This window comes from Microcaecilia unicolor, chromosome 13 (genome assembly GCF_901765095.1).
Source record: "Microcaecilia unicolor chromosome 13, aMicUni1.1, whole genome shotgun sequence".
Taxonomy (NCBI): domain Eukaryota; kingdom Metazoa; phylum Chordata; class Amphibia; order Gymnophiona; family Siphonopidae; genus Microcaecilia; species Microcaecilia unicolor.
Window position 1 is genome coordinate 77,169,097 of NC_044043.1, and position 14,698 is coordinate 77,183,794.

The window sequence follows — 14,698 nt, forward strand, 5'->3', positions numbered from 1 at the left end:
GCATTTAAAAGCCCAAGGGGCCCTTTTAGTAAGATGCGCTGAAAAATGGGCTGCGCTAGTGTAGGTGTGTGTTTTGGACGCGTGCAGATCCATTGCTCAATGTGCTTGTAAAAAAAAGGCCTTTTTTTATTTTCGCCGAAAATGGACGTACAGCAAAATAAAAATTGCTGCATGTCCATTTTGGGTCTGAGACCTTACTGCCAGCCATTGACTTAGCGGTAAGGTCTCAGGCGGTAATTGTGCTCTAATCGTCCACGCACGTAGAATGATGATTACCGCCTGGTTTCTGCTGTGTTGCCAGAAAATAAAAAAATTTTTCCGACACTCATAACCGATGTGCAGCAAAACTGAAATTGCCTCAAGGGCCGAGCGGTAACTCCAAATTGACCAAGTTGGAGGGGCATAATCGAATGGAGGTGCCCATCTCCTAAGGGCGCCAATCTCCGGGGACAGCCTCGGGAAGGGGCGGAGCCAATTGTATTAGCGAACAAGATGGGCGCCCATCTTTCGTTTCGATAATACGGTCCGGACCGCCCAAATCCCAACATTTGGGTCGACCTTAGAGATGGCCGGCATTGGTTTTCGCCGATAATGGAAACTAAGGACGCCCATCTCAAAACCGGACAAATCCAAGGCATTTGGTCGTGGGAGGAGCCAGCATTTGTAGTGCACTGGTCCCCCTCACATGCCAGGACACCAACCGGGCATCCTAGGGGGCACAGCAGTGGACTTCATTAATTGCTGCCAGGTGATGTGAATGCATGCACATCCTTCTGAATCATTTGATAAGGCTTATTTAAAATCTTCATAGCTGTGTTGATACTGATAAATAAGAATTCAAGTGAACTTTCCTGTGAATTGCTATTGCTATTTTTAATAACATAGGCTGCCACTTTCGCTCAGAAACAATGTCTCCAAATGAGTTAGTTTTGCACATACCATGGACAGGAATGAACCTTGTTCCTAAGCCAGGGTATATAGAGTATGATCTCAGATTCTCAAATTTACTGCTATATGCCATATTTATTTCATAAATTTCAATTCCGCTCCATCTAAAGTTCTGGGCGGGTTACAAGAGGACATTCATAATGGGTAAAGATAACAAAAACATAAAAATAATGCATTATACAATCCAAATAGAACTCCCTTTCATAAAATAGTCATGGACACATATCTACATGATATAGCATATGAGAAAATAATGAGTAAAAATATTTTACATGTTACATAACATATGATAAAAAGAAATCTAATCTCCATATGATTCATAGAACATGTACTAGACTCTGTGTTTACCTACCCGTCTAAACATCTATCCATCATTTGAGCGTTTTATGCTTGATCTCAACTATCCCTTAATATGTGACCACAGAAAATAAATGTTATTTACATGCATATATTAATAATAACAATTGTACCTTGAAGACCCAGCACATTAGCAAAATCTAAAATGCTCTAAACAAAAAAAATGCACAGTCAAAAATCCATACAAAACCACATTTCAGGACTCGTTAGCGTATAGCTATAAAGTTGTAAGTACAGAGGAGCAATTTGATGAATGAAAACAAGAGAACATGTTAAAAGGTCTAATAATGTTGCTATAAGGTCCCTGAATTCTGGTGATATTGTTTTTCTCTTGTATTTCCTACCCTCTCATTTGTCATGTTAACCTCAAACTGCGCTGTAAGACATCTTCTTTATATCAAGGTACCGTGTTTGCCATATCTGATCAGCTTGATTGATCACCGCCTTAGCCACAGGTTGGTAATCAGCTGACTCCCACATTTCCCAGAGGGCAAAACTGGCATGACAGTACCCTAAACCGGCCATTTATCAAACTGCTCCCGAGCGGCTGCTCTTTGACTGATAGGTAAGCTGACTGGCTTTTTGGTCCCCCAGAAGAACAGACCAGGTTTCAGCAACTAAGACAATCATTGAGGTATAATGGTGAGAAATTGTTCCTTAAACTGAGCTGGATAAAGGCAGCAAATCTTCAGCAATGATATGAGTTACTAGCATAGTTGAATCCCTGTATAATATGGACTAATGCTTTATTTCTCGAAACTGCAATTGTGAAATTGTGGATGAATCCTAAACTGGCCTACTTATACATATGGGACTAGATTCAGGGGCCTACGCCCATCCAACGCATACCAATTCCAAGTTACCACCTGGCTACCTCGTGGTCCGGGCGATAATTTCATTTTTGATGCGCATCCCCTACGCGTGCCAGAAAATCAAAATTATTTTCTGGCACATGGTACTACCGGGTGGTAAAAGGCATTTAACATGTAAGACCTTACCGCTAAGTCAATGGGTGGCCGTGAGACCTTACCACTAAGTCAATGGCTGGCGCTAAGGTCTCAGACCCAAAATGGACGCGCATCAATTTTCATTTTGCCGCACGTCCATTTTCGGTCAAAATTTTAAAAAAGGGATTTTTACAGGTGCTCTGAAAAAATGGATCTGCGTGCGTCCAAAACACTCGTCTACACTACTGCAGGCCATTTTCAGTACACCTTTAGTAAAAGAACCCCTCAGTAAATGGCACCCAGATGTGGGCACAGAAAACATGCGTGCTGAGCGCAATTCTACAAACAGTGCTCTGAGTTGGACGCTATTTATAGAATAGCATGTAGGGCCGGGATCCACGCTCAACCTTGGGCACAAGGGTTTCAACCAAATGAAACCTGGTGTAAATCCTTGGGTGTAATTTAGGTCAGAATCCCCCAAATTCTTTAGTGAACACCCCTGACCTGCCCATGCCCCTCCCGTGGCCACGCCCCTTTCAGTTGTACACTAAAAAATTTGCTTGCCATCTTTATTGAATAGCACCTAGCAAGATGCATGTGCCAATTAACACTAATAATTGATTGTTTAGCACCCAATTATTGGCAATAATTGGCTCCTTACTCAATTAAATTGCATGCATACCATATATAGAATCTGGGAGATGCTGGTTAAAATCTGACTAAAGAAAACATAGAAGATGACAGGTGTTGGTGTTGCAGAATGATTGACCCATGCAGTATGTCCTAGTATCCTCATATAGGGCCCCTTTTACCAAGCTGTGCTAAAAGGCGGCTGGAGCTGGCGTCGCCGCGTATTTTACACACATGCTGAGGACCCCTTTACCACAGCTGGTAAAAGGGAAGTCTCGCTTTCTGACAGGAAATGGCCAGGCGGCAAGTAAAGCACTTGCCACGCAGCTATTTCGGGGGGGGGGGGGAGAGCCCTTACCGCCACCTATTGAGGTGGTGGTAAGGGCTCCTGTGTTAATCCGACGGTAACCAGGCAGCGCGCAGCACTGCCTGATTACCGCCAGCATGCTAGGGGTGGGAAGTACAGCTGGGCTGCTACAGTAGCCCAACTTTACTTCCTGTTTAGAGAGCAGTACTTCCTGTATAACAAGTGGTAAGCCCGCATAGGGCTTACCGCCGCTTAGTAAAAGGAGCCTTTAGTGAAGCACACCAAAAGGAAAAGTATATGTCAATTATTCAACAATTGACAGAAGCCATCCCCTTTGAATTGTGATGCTACCTTATTTGCAACAGGACCAAAATGAAAAGCCATGCTGACTCAGACCAAGATCTATCAAGCCCAGCATCCTGTCTCAGACAGTGGTCCATCCAAGTCACAAGTACCTGACAGATCCCAAAAAGTACATGTAATTCCCACAGCTAATTCACAAGGATGAACAATGGCTCTCCTAAGTCTACTTGGATAATCATTTTATGTAGAGTTTTCTTCCAGGATCTTGTCCAATCCTCTTTTAAATCCTGATGTAGGCCATTTAAATAACAGTCTTAGTATGATTTCTACTTGGTTAGCCCAACATGGCTTAAAACTAAATCCATCGAAATCAAAAGCAATGTAAGTCACAAGATATCCCTCCCCCCCCCCCCCCCCCCTCCCTAGGTTGTAGCCTAACACTGATGGACATTTGATTAATATGTACAACTGTACAACAATTCTGAGCTGTAAGACAGATTCTCTTGTTTTGAACCTCAGTTTGCAGGTGTCTTGAAGTCATCTCTTAGACAGGCACAATCTGTTAAACCATTCTTCTCTTTTGAAGGCCTCAAAACATTAGTCTTTGCTTCATTTTTGAACCAACTGGACCGTTGCAACTCTCTATACTTTGGTCTACCCCAATCTGTTCTCCATAAGTTACAAATCCATGAGAAGACAGCTTCAAGTAAGTTTCACTGGTTCCCTATATCCTTCTGAATACAATTCAAGGCCCTAGTTCTTGACCATAAGATTTTTCATACTAGAACAACTGCCTGTTTTTTGAATCTGTTTATTCCATCCTCAATTCCCCATCTGATAATTTCCCAATACACCAATCAGTTGGCACTTCCTCCACCATCTGCTCACCACCTGGAGATAATAAGGCGAATGGCCTTTTCTTCTCACCATCAAAATGGAACTTGCTTCCAAGTCACCTGAGGAATGAACCTTACTGTTTCCATTTTAAGGCAGCACTTAAGACCTATATATTTTCTTTGGTATATGGAAAAAGCTAGGGACTTTGAGATCTGATTGGGAAGCCAGAGCATGGAACACATTACTGTAATTACTTTCTTTGAGTGAGTGTACTTTTTTTTTCTTTTATATTTCTTAAGTGTTGTAATTATCGTAAACTGTCCTGATGTATCCTCACTGACTTCAAAGAAAACAACCAAAAATACACTAAACTATATTGGTCTTTTTGACCACATCCTCCAGCAGATTCCACAGCTAAATTGTGCGCTGTGGGGGGGGGGGGGGGGGAGGGAACTTCTATGAATTGGTTTCAATCTGCTGTCATTTGTTTCATGGAGCATCTTCTTTTTTTGACAGATTGAACTTAGTCCACGCTAGACCAAGCCACCCTACTCATAATTTCATAAACTTCTATTGTACTCTCTCAGCTGTAAAGCCTTAACCCAGTGGTTCCCAAACCTGGTCCTAGAGGCTATCCAGCCAGGTTTTCAGGATATCCACAATGAATATTCATGAGAGAGATGTGCATGCAGTGGAGGCAGTGCATGCAAATCTCTCTCATGAATATTCATTGTGGATATCCTGAAAACCTGACTGGCTGGGGTGCCTCCAAGACCAGGTTTGGGAACCACTGCCCTAACCTTTTTAGCCTCTCTTCGTAAGTGAAACCACCACTGTCTATATTTCTGTCAGCTGGCCTTATTTCACTATATCAACAAACAACTTAAGTCTAGTGTGTTTGCACAAAACTTAATGTTGCAAAACCGAACATCTCAAGACCTTCTGCCTTTTTCATCCAGAATGTCTTTATGAAGGCCAGTGTAGATAGCGATCAAGAAGCCTCCTTGAGATGAGTGGAATTCCCTGAATGATCATGTGGGCTTCTATTTCTGTGCTGTTGCCAGTATTTCTAAACTCTCATAATTTTATTGCATTTGAAAACGAACACACTTTTTTTCACTTTTTTTTTCTCTTTGCCTTCTTGATAATACTTATGTAGGCTAAGGTCAAGCTGTAAAATGTAGCTGCTTTTTGGGATAAATGTGGTTGGATCAAAGTATTGTAAAGGACAAGGGGTTCGTGTTACAGGAAAGCAAAAATATCTAGCAGGATAAAGGTTGACACTGTTCAGTTCTGCAGCTGCGGTTAGCGAGCAGGAGTTCTGAAAGTAGCTTTCTCACTGAAGGGTGGTGAACCTTATCTAGCAGAGAAAGTAACCCATGCTAGGGAAATATCAATGCACTGTATGCTTTCAGCCAAACAAGCACATAGCAGAAAGATGTACCTTTAGGGATAATTTTATGTGCAGCTTGAACATGTAAAACAGTGTTGTATACACTCTAATGGACTCTTTTAAAATTGTCTGCAGTATACAAGCGTAAAAGTCATCACATGGGAATCATGTGATATACATGAAGGGATTCCTAGAGGAGCAGAAGCAGGATTGGCACTTATGACCATCGTTTATAAAATACATATATATGCACCAATTAACTGCACATATATGCATGTATAGGTCCTTTTACTGAAGGGCATTATGGGGAAATTCCATATATGGTGACTAAAGCCGCACACACAAATTTAGCAGTGTACCCAAATTGTGCATGCAACTTAACTGATTAACAAGCCAATTGATGTCGATAATTGGCCAATAACAAGCAATTATTGGCACTAAGTGGCACTAATTAGAATTTACGTGCACTGAGAGATCCAAGATGGTGCCCTAGAGGCAGGTTGTACCTGTTGTAGCTCCGCTTCTGCTCTACTTAAACTGACTCAGAGTGTCTTCTCGCTTGTTTCTGAGATAGGCAAGAGAAGAGAGATGGTTCAGGAGTTTTCCTCGACCCCTGCTGCCATTCCAGCTCTGAAGCAGGGCAACGCTGGTCAGCTTGGGATTCCGGCGGGACCCATACTGATTTCTTCCCCCTCTGTCGATGCTAACTTCATGGTGTCGGCTACCAGAGGTGACGGGGCTTCCTTGAAGAATGCTTCAAAGTATACGGGCTCTGTCAACATTAGCGTCAACATTAGCGTACCTGCAGCCACTAGCGCGGCTTTGTAAATGGAGGGTAGAGAGGTGTGGTAGCCGTGTTAGTCCACTTTTAAAGGTAATCAATAGAAATAAAACAAAATAAAACATGGAAAAGAAAATAAGATGATACCTTTTTTATTGGACATAATACATTTCTTGGTTAGCTTTCGAAGGTTGCCCTTCTTCGTCAGATCGGAAATAAGCAAATGTTGGTAGACGACAGCATATATAAGTGAAACATCAAAGCATTTCAGTGGCAGTCTACCAGGATGGGGGTGGATAGGTGAGAGACAGGTGAAAACTGAGCATGCGCAGGTGCCGTTATTGTGGAGAGTAGCGTTTTCGTTACCATCAGGGGGAAGTCTTCAGCTGGCAGGGCTTGGGATCCCCACCAGCTACCACTAAATGTGTGCTACTGTTGGGTGGGCCTGAGCCCTAAGTGGGTGGGTCCCGGCCCACTCAGGCCCACCTGTGGCTACGCTACTGCTCTGGATGTCAAGACTGGTGCTCTAACCACTAGCCTACTCCACTCCCATTGCATGTACTTTTCAGCTATTCAGTAAGGGATCATGTTTGCACATATGTTGCCACATCCGTCTGTTAATGATTAAAATACTCCAAAGTAGATACAGGCTTTGCTGCTTAAAGTACACATCCCCTTATAGAATTAGCCCCATTGTGGGCATGAGCATTTATACAGCTTTTGGGAGGTGTAACTATTTGCACCCAAAAGGGCCCTTTTACTAAGCCGCATAAGTGTCTACGCGTGCCCAATGAGCGCCAAAATGGAGTTACCGCCCAGCTACCACGTGGCTCTTGTGGTAATTTCATTTTTGGCATGCGTCCAATATGGGCGGCAGAAAAATAATTTTTATATTTTCAGATGTGCGCCAAGTGGCATTTGGCACGCATAGGTCATTACCACCTGGTTACCGCATGAGACTTTACCACTAGGTCAATGGCTGGCAGTAAAGTCGCAGACCCAAAATGGACACACGGCATTTTTTTTATTTTGCCGCATGTCCATTTACGGCAAAAATAAACAAAAGGCTTTTTTACAGGCGCACCTTTATAAAAGGACCCCAAAGTTGCACTCTTTACAGAATACTATCTTAGTGCAAATCATGATGGTGCCTAACTTTAGACCCAAAGTACAAAGCAGGAAAATCCTCTACGACAACGAAACACAGCAGGAAAAAGTAGAGGCTGACCAAAGACGAATCACCCCCGGAGATATGAATCCAACAGTCTTTATTTGTGATGAATAAAAGACCTGACACGGGCCGTGTTTTGATTTTTTTGTTCCTACAGTCGTTGCAAGAAGCTGGTTTGCTTGCCTTAAATACTTACTACTACTACTACTATTTAGCATTTCTATAGCGCTACAAGGCGTACGCAGCGCTGCACAAACATAAAGGTACTTGCACACATTTCTAGTCATGAGCAGGGCTGCGGTCCCGCCATTAGATTTGGAGTTTACTGTTTGACCCCTGATGTAAACGCTCTTGATCGTCGAAACACGGCCTGTGTCAGGTCTTTTATTCATCACAAATAAAGACTGTTGTATTCATATCTCCGGTGGTGATTCGTCTTTGGTCAGCGTCTACTTTTTACTCCTGTCTAACTTTAGACGCCATTTACTGAATCTGACCTTATCCCCCTAATTCTTTAAAAGTTACTTAAAATTGTGCATGCAAATTTGGGCGTGTCCAATTTGCACGTGCAATTTAATTGAATAATGAGCTAATTAGTGCCGATCATTGGCTTGTGAACAACCAATTATTGGCACCAATTAGATTTCATCAAAATTATGCATTGTAAATTTAGGTGCAAGTTCAAAAAGGGGGTATGGAAATGGGAGGGTCATGGGTGCAATGGGAGCATTCCTAATATTTATGCTACTTGTTATAGAATGACTCATATTCGGAAAAGCAAAATATGAAAGCGCCAAACCCCTCAGAAAAAAATTACACTAAAAGATCGAATTACATTCAAAATCTGCACCTTGGTTCAAAAAGTCATTCATGGAGAGGCCCTATCATATATGTCAGATCTAATAGATTTACCAGCAAGAAATACAAAAGTTTCATCACGCACTTTCTTCAACCTCCACTATCCCAATTGCTGAGGACTTAAATATAAAGCAATACATGCATCTAGCTTCTCCTACGTCTGCACGCAAATATAGAACGCATTACCGAATGCTATAAAAACAACGCACGATCTGACAAGCTTCCGGAAGCTGTTGAAGACTAACCTGTTTAAAGAGGCTTATGAAATGAATCCTTCTTAAAAGACTTAATTTCAAAACTACACCAGAACAAACCATTATTGAACTCTTATTATTAGGTTACTTTAATCACATTATTATTATTGTATGTTATACCTTGTCCTTGATCTCATATCAAAAATATTTTAAACTGCCCAGAGTGCAATAATATATCTCAAAAACGCTAAGTATCACTCTTTTTATTATTCAATCTATAGATGGACGTAAGACCTCGATCAAACATAAGATTTTTATGTAAATAAAATAGCCTCAACAGCCCAGGGAACCTAACATTAGGACTCCACTGAAATGGCCAACATCATAGGCTCCTACCGCCTTCCAAAAAAATCACAGACATCAAAAAACTCCCACACTTGGGGAGAAAAAGATTCTGTGAGCAAACAACGGAAAGCGGAGTATCTTCCAATGTCAAAAAAATGATCAAAGTCTATACATTAAAGTGTATAGACTTTGATCATTTTTTTGACATTGGAAGATACTCCGCTTTCCGTTGTTTGCTCACAGAATCTTTTTCTCCCCAAGTGTGGGAGTTTTTTGATGTCTGTGATTTTTTTGGAAGGCGGTAGGAGCCTATGATGTTGGCCATTTCAGTGGAGTCCTAATGTTAGGTTCCCTGGGCTGTTGAGGCTATTTTATTTACATAAAAATCTTATGTTTGATTGAGGTCTTACGTCCATCTATAGATTGAATAATAAAAAGAGTGATACTTAGCCTTGATCTCATATGCCTGATATGAATTGTTTATTTATTCCCTATTTTTCTGTTATTTTTATGTACCTTAATTGTATCAATAATCTGAACTTCTCATTCCATTAATGGCGATCGCCGTTGCGGCATAATATAAGCCACATTGAGCCTGCAAATAGGTGGGAAAATGTGGGATACAAATGCAGCAAATAAATAAATAAATAAAATATGCATCTAATTACATTTTCACAATGTTTCTGTTGGTGAAAATGGCTGTGCCTAAAGTTAACCATGATTCCCAGGTCTAAACGCTATTCTATAGACCGCGTCTAATGTTAAGCATGCTTTATAGAATAATGCTTTTACCTGTGCTGATTGTTTTGGTGCCATATATAGAATTCACCCCAATATGTGTAGGTACTGTATTTCACAAAGATACACGTACAAGAGGAGTCAACTAAGGTGCCAAGTTTGAGGTGGTGTCTGACACCACAGAGGTTAATATTATTTATTTATTTGTTGCATTTGTACCCCACATTTTCCCACCTATTTGCAGGCTCAATGTGGCTTACATAGTACCGTCAAAGGCATTTGCCCAGTCAGTGGATAACAAATACAAAATTGTATAGTTGTATAGTGATCGTATGAGGTATAAGTGGAGGGTTGGAATGGATGAAGATTGCGTGATGTCCTGTTCGATCATAGTCATGCTGTGTTGGTAGGTGAAGAGGGTTACATTGGGTCATTGGGGTAGGCCTTTTTGAAGAGGTTGTTTTTTAGTGATTTCCTGAAGTTCAAGTGGTTGTGGATTGTTTTCACAGCTTTTGGGAGCCCATTCTATATTTGTGTGCTTATGTAGGAGAAGCCGGCTGCGTAAGTTGTTTTGTATTTCAGTCCTTTGCAATTTGGGTAGTGTAGGTTTAGGTAGGATCTTGATGATCTGACTTTGTTTCTTATTGGTAAGTCTGTAAGGTCTGTCGTGTATCCTGGGACTACGCTGTACATGATTTTGTGGACTAAGGTGCAGATTTTGAAGATGATCCGTTCTTTGATTGGGAGCCAGTGCAGCTTTTCTCAGAGGGGTTTGGCACTTTCAAAGCGTGTTTTGCTGAATAGCAGCCTGGCTGCTCTATTTTGGGCGGTCTGGAGTTTTTTTACAACCTCTATCAGTGGAGAAGATCCCAACAAGCAGGTGTCTGGCACTTTCCTGTGCCTTGGAGCAGGTGCAAAACCTTAGCCAGGAATTTGTTGAAATATGTATGTATTCCCGCTCCAAAATGGGAGCCACAAGTACAATTTTTCAACCTGCCCAAACTATACCCCCTTGAAATCTACACATGGAAATAACTGCTTATGTAAATGCGGCTATTTCCAAGTACAGATACTTCTAAAATGTCCTTGAATATCTTCCATTAGGCAACTGATCTTCCATTCAACAGTATGATTTTGGATTTTCAGTTGATTACCCAAGGGTTGGACTATATTATGGACCTATGGGAAACCATTTAATAAATCAGGCCCATTAAATTTACCTTATATAGCAATTACTTCACTTCTTATGAGAGCGTGTAGCAAATGGTGCAACATTGTGATAACATTCAGGCATGCAATAATGTGCTTATTGTTCATTATCCAGCACAAAGTCTTTCTAATATTTTCTTGATGATCATAGGGGGGGGGGGGGGGGGGGGGGGGGGGGGGGGGGGGGGGGGGGGGGGGGGGGGGGGGGGGAATGTGTGGTTTATATCATTTGCAGTATCCCCAGTGGTTGTAAAGTCAATGCTCTGGGGATCTGTTTCCTAAGACTCATAACCTTTCCTGATCCCGCCCCTATAATTGTGAATGACACCAGCTACTCCAGAACTAATGATCAGAGCTCTGAGACTCTTATTCCCTTCCCAAATCACATTTTTCACATATACTCTGGTGCTTAAAGTTAACAAATTGTTTGTCACTGTGAATTATGTTAGGAAGATAAATTGCTTATTAACTGCAGGTATTAGACCGTTTTTCTAGGGCTCTTGTTCCAGAACTGTGAAGAACCATTCTGTTTTCACCCGAGATGAAATTTTAAAAGTGAATAAATTAATAAGCACCAACCAAGATGCATATATTTTAGCCTACAATTTCTCCCTCCACCCCAGAAATTTCTCTTTTTTTTTTAAGTTAATCCCCATATTAAAGCTGGAAAATGAAGGTGGGGAGAGACAGGGAAGACGGGGAATGAGTTGGCTAGGACTAAGGCACCATGGAATTATAATGTGCTTTGAGGCTGTTTACCCTCACTGCCAAGTCATTTACATGGCAATCTTATAAGAGGGTACCAAGAATTAAGTGCCCTGAGGGCGCTGGTAGGAGCCTACTCTACCAGGGAAAGTAGATGCCCTTTCTAGATGTTTTTATAGACTACAAATTAAACCCGATATAATGCATGTAGCATTTAGATGCAACCACTTATGCCAGCTATAGGGTATGTGTAAATACATGGACCCAGGGGTGGACTGACAGTGGTTGGAGCCCCCAGGGAGTAAAGGTCATTGGGGCTCCCCAGCCACTGTTTGTCGCCCCACCACTGCGCCGTTGCCCACCCCCCTCCTGCACCACCGCCACCCTCCTCGCAGGTCTTGGCAGTCTCATGAGACTTCTTCAGGAAGTCTTGGCAACACGGCCGCCAATACACACCGCCAGGCCTGGGGCAGAACCGGACCACCAGGTCCGGGGCAGAACTGGACCACCACATGCCACCCCCCACTCACGCCGCCACTGCCTCCCACCCACCCACCTCGTTACCTTTCTGTCTCTGCCTCCAAGGAGGGGCCTGGCACCAGCAAGCCTCTTCCTGCCTGTCTGCTCCCACAGTCTGTCCTGTCCTATGCCTGTCCGTGCTGGACGTCAGGGCCCGGTGACTAAAATAGCAAATCCAAAATGTGGAGAATGGCTGATTTTTATGTTAGGGGGCCATACGCAATCTGAAAAAAGTTACACGTTTTTTTTATTTCTGTAACTTTCTGTGCTGATGTCCTCACCCAATACCAATGATTTTAGTCCTGCAGGGCATTTTTTTCATCTTATGCCTCAAAATTGAGGCCCCCCCCCCCCCCTCTGCAAATCCTACTGATCTTCAGGTTGGTGGGGCCTGACCCTCCCTGCTATCTTACTGCCGACTGTTCCTCCCTTGCTGCTGTTCTTTATTCAGCAGGTGCAGAAACAGATGCTATGGAACCCTTTAATGGACACTGAGTGATTGACACCCGCTTTGCCATGTCTGCTTTTGAAAACTACATAGATCATTTGATGCTTTGTGGAACCGTTAAGTGGGTCAGCTCCTCTACACTAGGCAGAATGAAGTCAGGTGAAACAGCCTTTATGGAGAATTCTGTTACACCTTGGGAACATTACAAGGAAATGCGGTGCTTAAGCAGACAAAATTCTGATCACGTATTGATGCGGGGGCGGGCCAGAGAGGGAAGTTTCTACTGCGCATTTGCAAGTGAGTCGGTCACTCGCTGTTTAGATGTTTGATTGTGCTCATCACTGTTTTTACCTAGTCCTTGAAGCTACTTTGGACGTCAAACCCAAGCTACACCTTTTGTCTTTTAACCCATTATTGACCAAGATAATATTGTAATACCAGTACTAAGAAGGGTGCAATGTTTAGACAAATAACATATAAAGAAGAGGTGGTGACCCAGATGCAGCCATGTTTTGGCTGAATGCCTGCCTCAGCGGTCTGAAACGGGGACCTTTCTCCTTTTTATTTTTATGTATCCTTTGACCTTCTACTGATTTTCTCCTTTTAACCTACAAATGCACTCGATCTGCAGCCCCTCCCTACCTCTCTACCCTCATCTCCCCTTACATTCCTACCCGTAACCTCCATTCTCAAGACAAATCCCTCCTCTCGGTACCCTTCTCCTCCACCACCAACTCCAGGCTCCGCCCTTTCTGCCTTGCCTCACCCATGCCTGGAATAAACTCCCTGAGCCCATACGCCAGGCCCCCTCCCTGCCCATCTTCAAAGCCTTGCTCAAAGCCCACCTCTTCAATGTCGCCTTTGGCAACTAACCATCATACCTCTATTCAGGAAACCTGGACTGCCCCTACTTGACATTTCACCCTTTTAGATTGTAAGCTCCTTGGAGCAGGGACTGTCCTTTATGTTAATCTGTACAGCGCTGCGTAACCCTAGTAGCGCTCTAGAAATGTTAAGTATTATATATTATTGATGTACACATTCTTTTTATTTTAAGCCAGTCCTGTCTCGGCATCTCCCAGGTCTCTCTCTCTCTCTCTAGCCTGGAACATTATCCAGCTTATAATTGAAAAAGAAAAATGTCTATATTGCGACCCAAATCGGGAGATAGACGTTTATCTCACAAAAACGAATAAAGCGGTATAATCGAAAGCCGAATTTGGACGTTTTCAACTGCACTCCGTCGCGGATGCGGACAAAGTTGATGGGGGCATGTCGAAGGCCTGGTGAAGGCGGAACTGGGGCGTGGTTATCGGCCGATCAGAGATGGGCGCCTTTCGCCGATAATGGAAAAAAAATATGCGTTTTTAGCGAGAATTTAGGGCACTTTTCCTGGACCCTGTTTTTCCACTAATAAGGCCCCAAAAAGTGCCCTAAATGACCAGATGACCACTGGAGGGAATCGGGGATGACCTCCCCTGACTCCCCCAGTGGTCACAAACCCCCTCCCACCACAAAATATGCCGTTTCACAACTTTTTATTTTCACCCTCAAATGTCATACCCACCTCCCTGGCAGCAGTATGCAGGTCACTGGAGCAGTTATTAGGGGGTGCAGTGGACTTCAGGCAGGTGGACCCAGGCCCATCCCCCCCTCCCACATGTTACACTTGTGCTGGTAAATGGGAGCCCTCCAAACCACCTCCAATCCCACTGTACCCACATGTAGGTGCCCCCCTTCACCCCTTAGGGCTATAGTAATGGTGTAGACTTGTGGGCAGTGGGTTTTGAGGGGGATTTGGGGGGCTCAACACACAAGGGAAGGGTGCTATGCACCTGGGAGCTCTTTTACCTTTTTTTTTTTGTTTTTGTAAAAGTGCCCCCTAGGGTGCCTGGTTGGTGTCCTGGCATGTGAGGGGGACCAGTGCACTACAAATTCTGGCCCCTCCCATGAACAAATGCCTTGGATTTATTCATTTTTGAGCTGGGCGCTTTCATTTTCCATTATC

General features: G+C 43.1%; 1 protein-coding gene and 1 long non-coding RNA gene across 3 annotated transcripts in view; both read left to right on the top strand.

Annotated features, from left to right (window-relative positions):
- The window catches only part of PRDM16 (PR/SET domain 16), an 895,576-nt gene that overhangs the window by 505,876 nt on the left and 375,002 nt on the right, over positions 1–14,698 (top strand). The gene's annotated exons all lie outside the window — the stretch shown is intronic.
- On the top strand, positions 2,782–12,426 carry LOC115482640. Its single transcript, XR_003944116.1, has 3 exons — positions 2,782–2,849; positions 9,370–9,372; positions 12,413–12,426. It is a non-coding gene; the product is annotated as an uncharacterized LOC115482640 (long non-coding RNA).